Source organism: Macaca thibetana, chromosome 7 (genome assembly GCF_024542745.1).
Source record: "Macaca thibetana thibetana isolate TM-01 chromosome 7, ASM2454274v1, whole genome shotgun sequence".
NCBI classification, from domain to species: Eukaryota; Metazoa; Chordata; class Mammalia; order Primates; family Cercopithecidae; genus Macaca; species Macaca thibetana.
This window is the reverse complement of record NC_065584.1, coordinates 40,986,107-41,000,749: the sequence shown is the minus strand read 5'-3', so window position 1 is coordinate 41,000,749 and position 14,643 is coordinate 40,986,107. Positions and strand designations below refer to the sequence as shown.

At 37.4% G+C, this 14,643-nt stretch overlaps 1 protein-coding gene across 20 annotated transcripts in view; it reads left to right on the top strand.

Moving 5' to 3' along the window:
- The window catches only part of GPHN (gephyrin), a 736,147-nt gene that overhangs the window by 241,632 nt on the left and 479,872 nt on the right, over positions 1-14,643 (top strand). The window contains exon 1 of one of the 20 annotated variants that reach the window (XM_050797034.1): positions 3,006-8,777. The exons of the other annotated variants lie outside the window; for them this stretch is intronic. The gene's annotated coding sequence lies outside the window, so the exon portion shown is untranslated. Of the gene's footprint in view, positions 1-3,005; positions 8,778-14,643 lie in introns of those variants that run through there. 20 annotated transcript variants of the gene reach the window in all.

Here is a 14,643-nt window from a genome sequence, read left to right as displayed (position 1 = left end):
TTGAGCCTAAGAGTTTCAAGACTGCAGTGAGCTATGATCACACTGCTGCACTCCTGCCTTATTGACGGAGAGAGATGCTGTCTCTTTGGGGGAAAAAAAAAAGTATAACCTACCACATTGCTGTAAACTATAAATAGCTTAAGAGAAAATGCTTTTCTTAAATCTGGAAGCCAAAGCACAAAAGAGCCAGCAAAATTTCAAAGAAAAGGTTATTAAATAATTATAATCACCCTTTTCAGTTTATTTAGTCTTATGTAATTAATTCTTATTCTGCTGTATCTTGGCTTGGCAATTTTATGAGCTCATCAGTTGCTTCATTAGAGTTCTGGAAATTTTTACCCAGTTCAATGGTATGATCTTAAACTTACCAGAAACCTTTATTCTATAGCACTTTTCAGAGCCTTTTCCATTAGGCACTTTGGCCTATATCAGATTGTAAATGCTTTCAGAGAAGAATCAAAGTAAAACAATAAATTGAGAATGACAAAAGGCTTAAAATCATCATAAAGATCTAATGATAGTTTATTTGCTAAGGAAATTTATTTATTTGTGGCTAATGATATTTTAACATAATAATTGGAATTGTGACTGATAACATTATGCCAAACGTATCATGAATAACAAACATATTGACAAATTTCTATCAATTTTATGTAAGTCCTGAAATACTTATAACATATCTATATACATATAACCTAAAGAAGATATAGCATCAGTTCTTATTTGACAGTACTTCCTCTGTAATTTAACAAATCAAACTAATTAATATAACATCTCTCTTTTACAAGGCAAGAGACAAATCCTTTGATATTTTCCAGGAACCCTCTGGGAACTCTCAATGTTAATTTAAAGTCAAAATTACCTTACATAGAATTTAATTTGGGTCGGGCACAGTGCCTCATGCCTGTAATCTCAGCACTTTGGAAGGCCAAGGCGGGTGGATCACCTGAGATCAGGAGTTCGAGACCAGTCTGGCCAACATGGTGAAACTTCATTTCTATCAAAAATACAAAAATTAGCTGGGCATGGTAGTGCCCGCCTGTAATCCCAGCTACTTGGGAGGCTGAGGCAGGAGAATTGCTTGAACCTGGGAGGCTGATCTTGCAGTGAGCTGAGCTTATGCCATTGCACTCCAGCCTGGGCAGTAAGAGTGAAACTCCGTCTCAAAAAAAAAAAAAAAAAAAAAAAAAAAATACATATATATATATATTTTTTTTTTTATTTGATTTGGGAAAGTTTGTCAAAAATGTCAAGAGGTTTTAAACACTAGGATCACACATCATTATAAAACAATACTTAGTTATCTATTTAAGCAAAGTAATAAAATATTTTATAATCACATATAGAAGTTACATAGTTGTAAATAAAACAGTACTTTTAACATTGAGAGGATTCCACTTTTTTAAGTAATCCAAATAACTGTTAAATGTAACATGAAATTGTTCTAACACATAAAATCTTGATTTTCTAGGCAGATTACTTAAAACTGGGGGAAAAACCTTTCATGATATCAAGAGCAGACAGGTAATCCAAGAAAAGTTTGTCATTTTAACAGAGAACACAGAATTCTAGTATGGCATGTGTTCTATTCATATTAAAGCTTTTTGTTTGTTTGTTTTTTCTTTTTAAGAGACAAGGTCTCACTCTCACTCTTTTGTCCAGCCTGAAGTGCAGTGGAGCTATCATAGCTCACTGCAGCCTCAAACTCCTGGGCTCAAGTGATCCTTCCACCTCATCCTTTTAAGTAGCTAGGACTACAGGGATATGCTGCCATCCACAGCTAATTTGCCTATTTGTGGAAATGGGGTTTCACTGTGTTTCCCACCTTGGCTTGAACACCTGGCTTCAAGTGATCCTCCCACCTTGGATGCTCACATTGCTGGAATTACAGGAGTGAGTCACTATCCCTGGCCACTGAAGCTTATTAAAAAACAACAACAACAAAATACTTTTGACTAAATCTATCCAATCTTAGCTAACTCTACCACACAAAATAAGATTCTGTTTCCAAGATTGCTTTTCCAAAAACCTGTAGTTTTAAAAAATATGTTCAGTCTTTGTCCTGTTCTTTTTTCTCTGTCTCTTTGGAACAACCAGTCATTCTTACTTTAGGACAAAATGACATTCTTTTTCCCTTAACAAACCCACATCCTTCATTCTTTTCGTCATCAAAAAACACATTCTACTTCCCTTGAATACTTTGCATATAGCATTTTTTCCTGATTAGATTTTTGTGTGACAGGGTCCTGTTGCTGAGGCTTGATTGCAGTGGCACAATTGTAGATCACTGTAACCTTGCACTCCTGGGCTTAAGCACACCTCCACAACCAACTATTTTTTTTTTTTTTTTTTTTGTAAAAACGAGTTCTCTGTATGTTACCCAAACTGGTCTTTAACTCCTGGCCTCAAGGAATCCTCCAGCCTTAGCCTCCCAAGTTGCTGGGATTACAGGTGTGAATCATCGTGCCTAGCCCTAGTTTTAGTAGTTTTACTTAAATATAATAATTAGAATTCTTAACATTTAGTAGCCTTAATTTTAGTGAAAACTAGGAAGTAAGTCATTGTAAGCTGTCACATACCAACACTCTGTAGATTGTCAAATTTATGAATGTACCATTTCATAATTTTGGGGAACATATGTTTTCTCTTAGTACAATTCATTAATGTGACATAAGACATGTTTACGGACATACTCAAATATCTTTAGTTCCTCTGTAATAAGTCAAAAATAGATAAGCTTAAATTTATGTTCAGCAATTAATGTTTTGGTATTTTATTTTAATTGGAAATGATCTAGTCAATGAATGTCCATCATTCAATTCAACTTATATAATTTCAAAGGTATATGTTACCAAAGAGATTTGAGAAGCTACTTTTAAGTAGATATATTATAAAACATAGTTATTGTTAAAAAGTTTATTTATAACATGTTTATAACCTTTATGAAATAATTTATAAAAGTTTATAACTTTTAACCTGCTTTCATCTGTTTAATTCACTTGCTTTTAATAATTATGCTTGGATTGCTCAAGAAAATTTAATGAGACACTACTCAAAGGTAGATACTCTCTTAAATTTTGTTGTTGACAAATCAGGCAAGTATCTAAAATATCACAGAAGCAAAAATCCTAATAAACAAAAACCTGGTTTTTGCCTTTTTAAAGTATATACATCAATTTATTTTTATTGTACATTTGGTTCTTAGGTTGCATTTATAGTTTTAGTCTCATAAATATCTAGTAGAGATAGCGTAAGTTTGTTTGATGCGTTAACCTAAGTGGAAAACAATTATATGTCATATTATATTTAATGCTGACAACTTGGACAACATTCCCATTTTTTATTTTACCAACAACCTTTAAACCAATTTTTTTTTTTAACCAAAGATGATCCCAGATCACATGAACCTAAAATAATTAGGTTAGTTTTCATATTTTTGAGAGTTTTAGGAATACCTAGTTTATACAAGCACTTATTTTTCTTTACATCAATTAAATGGAGCCCTTTTAAGGGATTTTGTATATTAATTTGGTAATTCCATCTGGAGATAGAAAAATATCACAAAGCTATGTCATGTGTGTATATGTATATACACACACACACACACATATACATAAACAGATTCAAATAAAGATCTTACAGGTTTCATTTGAAAATTTCTGCAATGAGTCAATAAAACATAGTAATATGAACTCATTGGTTTATATAGAATAGTTCTTGTCTTTTCTCCACCTTATACTTTTATTCGATTTGTGATTCTGGCTTATGGGACAAATTGAGGTTAGCTACTCAATATGAGGACCAATGCTTTTCACCAATATTTGGGGAGGGCTTTTTTTTTTAAGATTTTAATTGCCCCTCTGATAAGTAATCTTTTTTTAACTTTATTTTTCTTTTTCCACAACAATTTAGATCTTCCAGTCATAAGTAATATAATGGCAACTGTGGACAAAACTTTAGGCAAGTGACTGAGGAGACATCTAACAGCTGTTCAGTTTTCTCCAAACTCTGTCTGAGAAAATACAATACCCAATCTGTTTCCAATTAGCCTGTTTTATTTTTCAGCAGACCCCCTGAAGCCCTTGAGAACAGAGATTCCTAAAGTTCAAGTTACTGGGGGGCTGGAGTGGGAAGGGAAAATGTCTAACAGGGGTAGATAGAGGAATGGAGGAGGTAGGGGCTCGAAGAGAAGAATATCAAGGATTCAAGGGATGTGCCTTTCCTTCAGGTGTAGGTAGAGTACCTCTTACATGAGAGTTTTAAAATCTGCTTCAGAGGAATGCCATTAAGTCCTTCTTACACAAGTCATTTCTCACATGCCTTCAGCTTAGAATATTCAATATACCAACCTGCCATACTTTGTGATAGCATGTATTGAACTCTTCATTAGTGAAAAGTTGCTAAAGTTTAAGGAAGAGAGCATTTAATTCTCACCCTACCATATTAAAAATTGTATTTGAATCCCCTGAGTGTTGAGAAAAAGCTGGGCCTAGAACTAAAATGATATCAGGATACCTGATATTGATACCTTGAACTGAATTGTGTCTCCTCCAAATTTATATGCTGATGCACTGATTGCCAATGTGACTGTATCTGGTCTTTAGGAGTTAATTAAGGTTACATGAGATCATAAAGGTGTGGCTCTTCTTAGAGGGCCACCGTCTTAATGTAATAGGACGGTGGCCTTTTAACAAGAATACAGACTCACCTCCTTCTCTTCCTCGTGACAACACTGCAAGAAGATGGCTGTCTTTGAGCCAGGAAGAAAGCCCTCATCGAAACCTGGCCATGCTGGCACCCTGATATTGGACTTTTGTTATTTAATCCACCCAGTGTACGTATTTTATTACAGCAGCTCTACCTGATTAACACATCTGCCAAGCTGAAATTTTGTACACCTGTCAAGTTTAAGGTGTATGTAATTGCTTTCTTCAGTCTTGATTTAGATAAGTCTTTATTTAGTTCTAATCTTTTTTTTCCCTTCATATTTGTTAACCTCACTGGAAAACAGTATGCTTTACGTAGCAGTAGGAGCCTTGTAAATAATGCTTTTTAAGTGAGGACAGGACAGATAGTGTTTTTGTTTGTTTGTTTGTTTTTTGACAGTGTCTTGCTCTGTCGCCCAGACTGGAGTGCAGTGGCATGATCTTGGCTCACTGAAACCTCCACCTCCTGGGTTCAAACAATTCTCCTGCCTTAGCCTCCCGAGTAGCTGTGATTACAGGTGCATGCCACAACGCCCGACTAATTTTTGTATTTTTTGTAGAGACAGGGTTTCACCATTTTGGCCAAGCTGGGACAGATAGTTTTAGTTGCCCCCTTCCTATGAAAATATGGAATACTGAATCCAGTTTTTATGTATTCAATTAAAACTCCACTAATGCTTCAGCTTTTTTATGAAGAAAATATTTCTATTTTTAATGTTTAACAGAATCACAAGATGGTCATGTATGCATGCCTGGTATTGAAGAAATCAGTAAAAAACTGACAACTTACTGACTATCCAAATTGTTACCATACTTTAATGTTTATAATGTACCATGATGATAAATCTGGTCGTTAGCATAGTAATTGTTATTATCATAATCTTTAAATCAGTTTCTTCTGAGATCCAAAAAGATGAAACAAAGACTAATTGGGGGGTGAAATAAATATAAGTAACAGCTACTGTTAACACAATTTAAAATTAGAATGCATAAATTAACAAATAGTGCCACAAAGTAAACACTTTTTTGCAAAGCAAATCATATGCCTTATCGACTCCCTTTTAAATTAATAAAAATACACTATTTATAAACATGTACTACTGTACTTTCCTTTTAGCTTTATTTCAGAAAAATGTGGAATAATTTACACTTCCACCTCTCAGGATGCTGTCAGCAGTAGCATAATGGCAAAGTAGAAGCATTTTGAAATTTAAAAAAGGCAGAACTTAAAAATTTAAAGCAAATTCAAGTTAAAATATGGTGGCATTATAAAGATGTGTTCTGATAAAAATCTAGTATATTTTACTGCTTTGAGAAGCAAATCAACCCACTTACGAATCCTTTTACTACTTTTCTGTATTTAATTGCATTTGCTAGAGCAGTCTTCTGGGGATATTATGAGATCCCTTTACTATTATTAGCTAGAAAATGGATAATCAGAGTGCTGATTGATGATATCATGATTTTAGACTATTATTATTTTGCATTTATATAGCATATTGCCTCATATGTGGTCAAATATTTCATAAAAGCATTTATCAGAATAACAAAGTCTGTATTTGCTCACAAGTATTATAAACAATTTAAGGATACACATGTTGAGCATCCCTCATCTGAAAATCTGAAATCTGAAATTCTCTAAAATCTGAAATTTTATGAGTGCTGCCATGATGCCACAGGTGAAAAATTCCACACCTGACCTCATGCAATGGATTGCAGTCAAAACTTTATTTCAAGCACAAAATTATTTAAAAATATTGTATAAAAATCATCTTTATGCTATGTATATAAGGTATATTTGAAACATAAATGAATTTTGTGTTTAGACTTGGGTCTTATATGGTTTGGCTGTGTACCCCCTCAAATCTCATCTTGAATTGTAACCCCACAATTCCCACATGTCATGGGAGGAACCTGGTGAGACATAATTGAATCATGGTAGCTGATCTCTCCCATGCTGTTCTAGTGATAGTTAATAAGTCTCTAAGTCTCACAAGATCTGATGGTTTTTTAAATGGGAATTTCCCTGCACAAGCTCGCTCTTTGCCTGCTGCCATCTTAGTAAGACGTGACTTGCTCCTCCATGCCTTCCACAATGATTGTGAGACCTCCCCAACCACGTGGAACTCTTAAGTCCATTAAACCTCTTTATTTGGTAAATTGCCCAGTCTCAGGTATGTCTTTATCAACAGCATGAAAATGGACTAATGCAGTAAATTGGTACCAGTAGTGTGGGGTGCTGCTGAAAAGATACCCAAAAATGTGGAAGCGACTTTGGAACTGGGTAACAGGCAGAAGTTGGAACAGTTTGGAGGGCTCAGAAGAAGACAGGAAAATGTGGGAGTCCCTAGAGACTTGTTGAGTGGCTTTCACCAAAATATTGATAATGATATGGACAATGAAATCCAGACTGAATTGGTCTCAGATGGAGATGAAGTACTTGTTGGGAACTGGAGAAAAGGTGACACTTGTTATGTTTTTGCAGAGAGACTCCTGGCATTTTGCCCCTGCCCTAGAGATTTGTGGAACTTTGAACTTGAGAAAGATGATTTTTAGGGTATCTGGCAGAAGAGATTTCTTAACAGTAAAGCATTCAAGAGGTGACTTGGGTGCTGTTAAAGGCATTCAGTTTTAAAAGGGAAACAGAATATACAAGTTTGGAAAATTAGTAGCCTGACAATGCGATAGAAAAGAAAATCCCATTTTCTGAGGAGAAATTCAAACTGGCTGCAGATATTTGCATGAGTAACAAGGAGCCAAATGTTAATCCCCAATACAATGGGGAAAATGTCACCAGGGCATGCAGGAGGTCTTCAAGGCAGCCCCTTCCATCACAGACCTGGAGGCACAGGAGGAAAAGTGGTTTCATGGGCTGGGCCCATGGTTCCCGTACTGTGTGCAGTCAAGGGAGTTGGTGCCCTGTGTTCCAACCACTTTAGCCATGGTTAACAGGGGCCAAGGTAAAGCTTGGGCTGTGGCTTCAGAGGGTGCAAGCCCCAAGCCTTGGCAACTTCTACATGATATTGAGCCTGTGAGTGCACACACGTCAAGAATTGGGGTTTGGGAACTTCTGCCTAGCTTTCAGAGGATGGATAGAAATGCCTGGATGTCCAGGCAGAAGTTTGCTGCAGCATTGAGCCTCTCATGCAGAATCTCTGCTAGGGCAGTGCAGGAGGGAAATAAAAGGTTGGAGCCTGCACACAGAGTCCCTACTGACGCATGGCCTAGTGGAGCTGTGAGAAGAGGACCATTGTCCTCCAGACTTCAGAATGGTAGATCCACTGATAACTTGTACTGTGCACCTGGAAAAGCCGTGCACACTCAAAGCCAGCCCATGACAGCAGCCCGAAGGGAATCTGTACCCTGCAGAGCCACAGGGTTGGAGCTGCCTGAGACCGTAGGAACCCACCCTTTGCATCAGCATTACCTGAATATGAGACCTGGAGTCAAAGGAGATCATTTGGGAGGTTTAAGATTTGACTGCCCTGCTGGCTTTCAGACTTGCATGGGGGCTTTAGCCCCTTTGTTTTGGCCAATTTCTCCCATTTGGAATGGCTGTATTTACCCAATGCCTGTACCCTCATTGTATCTAGGAAGTAACTAAATTGCTTTTGATTTTACTGGCTCATAGGTGACAGGGACTTGCCTTATCTCAGAGGAGACTTTGGGCTGTGAACTTTTGAGTTAATGCTGAAGTGAGTTAAGACTTTGGGAGATTTTTGGGAAGACATGATTAGTTTTGAAATGTGAGGAGATGAGATTTAGGAGGGGCCAGGGGTGGAATGATATGGTTTGGCTGTGTCCCCACCCACATCTCATCTTGAGTTTTAACTCCCTCAATTCCCACATATTGTGGGAGGAACCTGGTGGGAGGTAATTGAATAATGGGGGCAAGTCTTTCCAATGCTGTTCTCATGATAGTGAATAAGTCTCAGCTGATCTGATGGTTTTAAAAACAGGAGTTTCCCTGCACAGGCTCTCTCTTGGCCTGCGCCCATCCATATACAAGACATGGCTTGCTCCTCCTTGCCTTCCACCATGATTGTGAGGCCCCCCCAGCCACATCAAACTGTAAGTCCATTAAACCTCTTTATTTTGTAAATTGCCCTGTCTCTGGTATGTCTTTTATCAGCAGTGTAAAAATGGACTAATACATATCCCCAAGATATCTCATTATATGTGTATGCAATATATTCCAGAATCCAAAAAAAGTTGGAATTTGGAAACACTTCTAGTCCAAAGTATTTCAGATAAGGGATGCTCACCCTCTGTCCAAAAATCATGAACGAAGATCTAGTTTGTGTGTAGAAAGTTGCAGTTTCAGCCTAAAAAGCAAAACAAGCTGGAAAAGTCATATAATTCAAAGATTATATAATCAAAATTTTGGTTATAGCAATCTACATAGTTGCCTGTGATAGAAGGAATTTACTAGAAAGGGGAATGTGAGATCTTTCTGGGATAATGGAAATAGTCTATATGTTGCTTGGGTGGCAATTTCAAAATTATATAAAATTGTCCAAATCCATCAAACATAACATCAGAGATCATTATTTTTTGTATATATATTAACTTCATATGAAAATTTGAATGTGGTTTAATATGATTCAATTTACATTTAATTTAAAATAGATTAATTTAGCAACAGTAGCAACAGTGAAGGTGGAATACATTGAAAATAAAGGTTATGACTTTTGTGGGCACTGATAGTCAATGGGTTGTCAGAAAGAAGAGTAGTAATTCCCATTTTTTGTGTGGAACCATGGATCCTGGTAGAAAATTTTTTCAAATACACTAGTTCTCATCTGATCTCCCACCAAGATTGTATAAAGCAGTGAAAACTCAATTAATATTCTTCCAGGACTTTCATTTATCAATGCCTACCAGGCAGTGATAATCAGGAAAGCCATATGCTTTCTCTACTCTTGATTAAATTAATGGAAACAACAACAAACAACTTTATATAATATGGTGACAATATGCTGTATTGTGGTTGTCAAAGTTAGATTCATTTAGCTTGCTGCAATGCATAGGGAGGCTGTGCAAGGAGCTAAGATGTTTTGGTACAAGAAGTTACTAGGAATTTATCAAAGGATTCAGGGTTGTGCTTAAATGTGGTTTCCATGGACTCAGTGTCCTTAGAGTCTGCTAGGTTCCATGTGGGTTCTTCCTTTTGTGTCAGCCTCCAGGAAACTCACTCAAGCCTTTGAAAATCAGGCTCACCTATTTGTTTTCTGTCTCTCTGGAATCACTATCTTTACTCTTGAGTTTAATCGTTTGAATTCCAAACTGTTGATATATATATCTCCTGACTTTTTTAGGTGTTTTAGAAAAAAGGGAAAATCCAGTATCTTTATTTCATCTTGGTCAGAAATAAAAGTTCTGGTATTGTTTTTTAAATAAAATGTTGGGGTAGGGTGATATGTGGATAGACAAAAAAGTTAATATGCCAGTGCTTATTTGTAAAACATGAAAGGCCACAAAGTTTAAATGAAGAAAAGTAATATTAAAATAGTTATAAGTAGTTTTTAAAAAACTATTTTCAAGGCATCTTGATCTGTGGAATGATATATTTTAGCTAAGTTGTACTAAATAGTACTGATTCAAATATACAAATCATAATACTTATCAGCTAATTGAAAGCTCCTTGAGAGGAATATCTAATGGTTTAATTTTGAACACACTACATATTTTCTTTTAAGTATCAAATGTTCAGTAAATATATGTGGAATACATGTTTTCTGGATCAGACACTGATATGGTTTGGCTCTGTGCCCCTACCTAAATCTTACCTCAAATTGTAATCCCCATGTGTCAAGGGAGGGACCTGTAATCTTCATATGTCAAGGGATGGAGGTGATTGGATAATGGGGGTGGTTTCCCCATGCTCTTCTCATGATAGTGAGTGAGTTCTCACAAGATCTGATGGTTTGATAAGGCAGTTTTCCCTGCTGTTGCTGGCTCTCTCTTGCCTGCTGCCATGTAAGACATCCCTGCTTCCCCTTCTGCCATGATTTTAATTTTCTTGAGACCTCCCCAGCCACATGGACATGTGAGTCAATTAAACCTCTTTTCTTTTTAAATTACCCAGTCTCTGGTAGTTATTTATAGCAGTGTGAGAATGGACTAATACAGTAAACTGGTAAAGTTGAGAGTGAAGTACTACTATAAAGATACCCAAAAAGGTGGTTGTGACTTTGGAACTGGGCAACAGACAGGGATTGGAATATTTGTAGGCCTCAAAAGAAGACAACAAAATGTGGGAAAGTTTGGAACTTCTTGGAGATTTGTTTAATGGTTTTTACGAAAATGCTGACAATGACATGGACAGTGAAGTCCAGGCTGAGGTAATCTCAGATGGAGATGAGGAACTTCTTGATAACTGGAGCAAAGGTCACTCTTGCCTTGCTTTAGCAAAGAGACTAGTGGCATTTTGCCCCGCCCTAGAAATCTGTGGAACTTTGAACTTGAGAGAGATGATCTGAAATTGGAACTTATGTTTAAAAGGGAAGCAGAGCATAAAAGTTTGGAAAATTTGCAATTGTGATAGAAAAGAAAAACCAATTTTATGGGGAGAAATTGAAGCCTATTGCAGAAATTTTCAAAAGTAATGAGGAACTGAATGTGAACAGCCAAGACAATGGGGAAAATGTCACCAGGGCATGTCAGAGATCTTGGTGGCCACCCTCCCATTACAGGCCCAGTGGCCTAGGAAACAAAAATGTTTTTGTGGGCTGGGCCCTGAGCCCCTCTGCTCCTTGCAGCCTTGGGACATGGTGCCCTGTGTTCTAGCTGCTTTAGCTCCAGCTATGGCTAAAAGGGGCCACAGTACAGTTTGGTCCATTGCTTCAGAGGGTGCAAGCCCCAGGCCTCAGTGGCTTCCATGTAGTGTTGGGCCTGTGGGTGCACAGAAGTCAAGAATTGAGTTTTAGGAACCTCTGCCTAGATTTCAGAGGATGTATGGAAACACCTGGATGTCCAGGCAGAAGTCTGCTTTAGGGGCAGAGCCCTCACAGAGAACTTCTACAAGGGCAGTACAGAAGGGAAATGTAGCTTTGGAGCCCCCACACAGAGTCCCCACTGAGGCACTGCCTAGTGTAGCTATGTGAGAAGAGGGCCACCATCCTCCAGACCCCAGAATGGTAGAACACTGACAACTAGCACCATAAGCCTAGAAAAGCCACAGGTACTCAATGCCAGCCCATTTACCAAAGCTGTCCAAAGCTGTGGGAGCCCACCCCTTGTGTCAGTGTGCCCTGGATGTGAGACTTGGAGTCCAAGGAGATCATTTTGGAGCTTTCAAATTGAATGAATGCCCCGATGGATTTAGAACATGCATGGGGCCTGTAGCCCCTTTGTTTTAGCCAGGTTCTCCCATTTAGAATTGGTGTAGTTACCCAACACCTCTACCCCCATTGTAGCTTAAAAGCAACTAACTTGGGTCCTTTTTGAGATGGAGTGTTGCTCTTTCACCCAGGCTGGAGTACAATGGCATGATCTTGGCTCACTGCAACTTCCGCCTCCCAAGTGATTCTTCTGCCTCAGCCTCCCAAGTAGCTGGGACTACAGGCGCGCACCACCACACCTGGCTAATTTTGTATTTTTAGTAGAGATGGTGATTCACCATATTGGCCAGGCTGCTCTTGAACTCCTGACCTTGTGATCCACCCCCCTCGGCCTCCCAAAGTGCTGGGATTACAGGCATGAGCCACCGCATCTGGCTTTGTGTTTTATTTTACCTGCTTATAGGCAGAAGGGACTTGCCTGTCTCAGATGACACTTTAGACTGTATACTTTTGAATTAATGCTGAAATGAGTTAAGACTTTGGGGGACTGTTGGGAAGGTATGGTTGGTTTGGAAATGTGAAAAGAGATGAGATTTGGGTGAGGCCAGGGTCGGAATGATATGGTTTGGCTCTGTGTCCCCAAATCACATCTTGAATTGTGATCCCCATGAATGAAGGGAGGGAGTTGTAATCTCCACATGTCCAGGGAGGGAGATGATTGGATCATGGGGGCAGTTTCTCTCATGCTATTCTATGATAATCAGTGAGTTCTCATGAGATAGGATGGTTTAAGGCAGCTTTCCGGGCTTGTGCTAGGTCTCTCTTGCTTGTCGCCACATAAGACATGCCTGCCTCCCCCTCCACCATGATTGTAAGTTTGCTGAGGCTTCCCGAGCCATGCGGAAATGTGAGTTAATTAAACATCTTTTTTTGTTTGTTTGTTTTTAATAAATTGCCCTGTCTTAAGTATATATCCTTATAGCACTGTGAAAATGGACTAATACAGACACCTGGCATTTCTTATTAGAATTCATAATATTTATTCCTTCTCTGAGCATAAGAACCATTTTCAGGTAAGATGAGAACTAATGTCTATTTATACAAATCCAATAAAATATGTGAATTTTGATTACAAATGCTAATTATCACTCAGTTTTAAGTTTCTATTTCTTATGCTAGTTTCTCTTCATTATGTTGTTATAGATCTACTGATTATCCACTTTATGTCTTTCTATATATTCCTTTATTTACTGATATATTAAAATTTTTGAGCAATTACTTTACTTATCAAAGACTAACATAATTCCTGATCTCTTGGGGCTTATAGTTAAGTGGGGAAGGCACATATCTATCAAATAAGCACTCTAATTTGTATATAATTAAAGCTGAAGTAACTATACCAGATTTAAGGGTAAAGTTTTGTAAAGACTGAAATAATCTATTAAGTCTCATGCAGAGAAGAGACATAGTTTAGGAGCTATTTTGGATGAAAATTACCGAAGATAGAGTAGCTGAATCCCAAACCTGGGAAATATTCTTGGTTTTTTAGTCTTTTTCCTTCACCACCACCACCATTGTCACCATCCCTCTTCAGTCTAGTCTATTACCAAATTCCATTAGCTCCTCCTCCAAAATAACATCAAATTCAACTATATTATCTATTGTACCATCACCCTGGTTTAAGCCAACATAATCTCTAACTTGAACTTGCAGTATATCTAAATATCTGTTTCCATTCCTGTCATCCTTAAATCCATTCTCTATATAGAGGCCAGAGAAACCTTTTATTAACCGTAAATCAGACCATGACATTTTTCTTCTTAAAACCTTAGTGGCTCTCTATAACATTCAGAATGAAATCCAGTTTATTCAGGATGGACTAGTAGACCTTGGTTCCTGGCCTTCTCTCCAATCTCATCTCATCACCATTTTATTTTTTATTTATTTATTTATTTTTCTCCTCACTCTCTTCCTACAAGCTATGCTGGCTGCCTTTTCATTGCAAGAATAATCCAAGCTCCATACTATTTTGGTGCCTTTCAGTTATTGCTGTCCTGTACCTAGAATGTTTTTCTCTATCGATGTTAAGATCCCATCACCTCCTCAGATAGGCCTTCTCCAATAACCTTGTCTAAAGTGGCCTCTATCACTACCTTGTTGACCTCAAGTTATTGTATTAACTTATTTTCTCCCTTATTTAACTTTATCTCCCTAAGTTCTGTGAAAGCTGTGAATTCATTCCATTTATCTTTGCTGTAGCTATCTTTGTTGGCACTTAGGTACTCAATAAAAATATTTTTTATGTAAATATTTCCCCAGTCTTCTGAGTAAAGTCTGAATTATAATGAAGGATCATAATCATAGCAAACATTTACATAGCCTCCATGTAAATTAATAATTGACAGTTGATGATTTCTGAAAACCATAATCCATATTGACTCAGTAAGTGAATATTTTATATTATACCTGAAAATAGCTTACTTTTAAAGGTATAAAGGATAAAGACTCATATACACTTATAAAGTCTAAAGTGGTTAATTCAGTTCAACAGATAATTTAATATTGAAATTCACTGTTTATTATGTTCAGTATTGTGTTAGGCAAGCTGTCTAGCTTAAAGGACACTAATGTTCAACATAAATTCTAAATGTGGC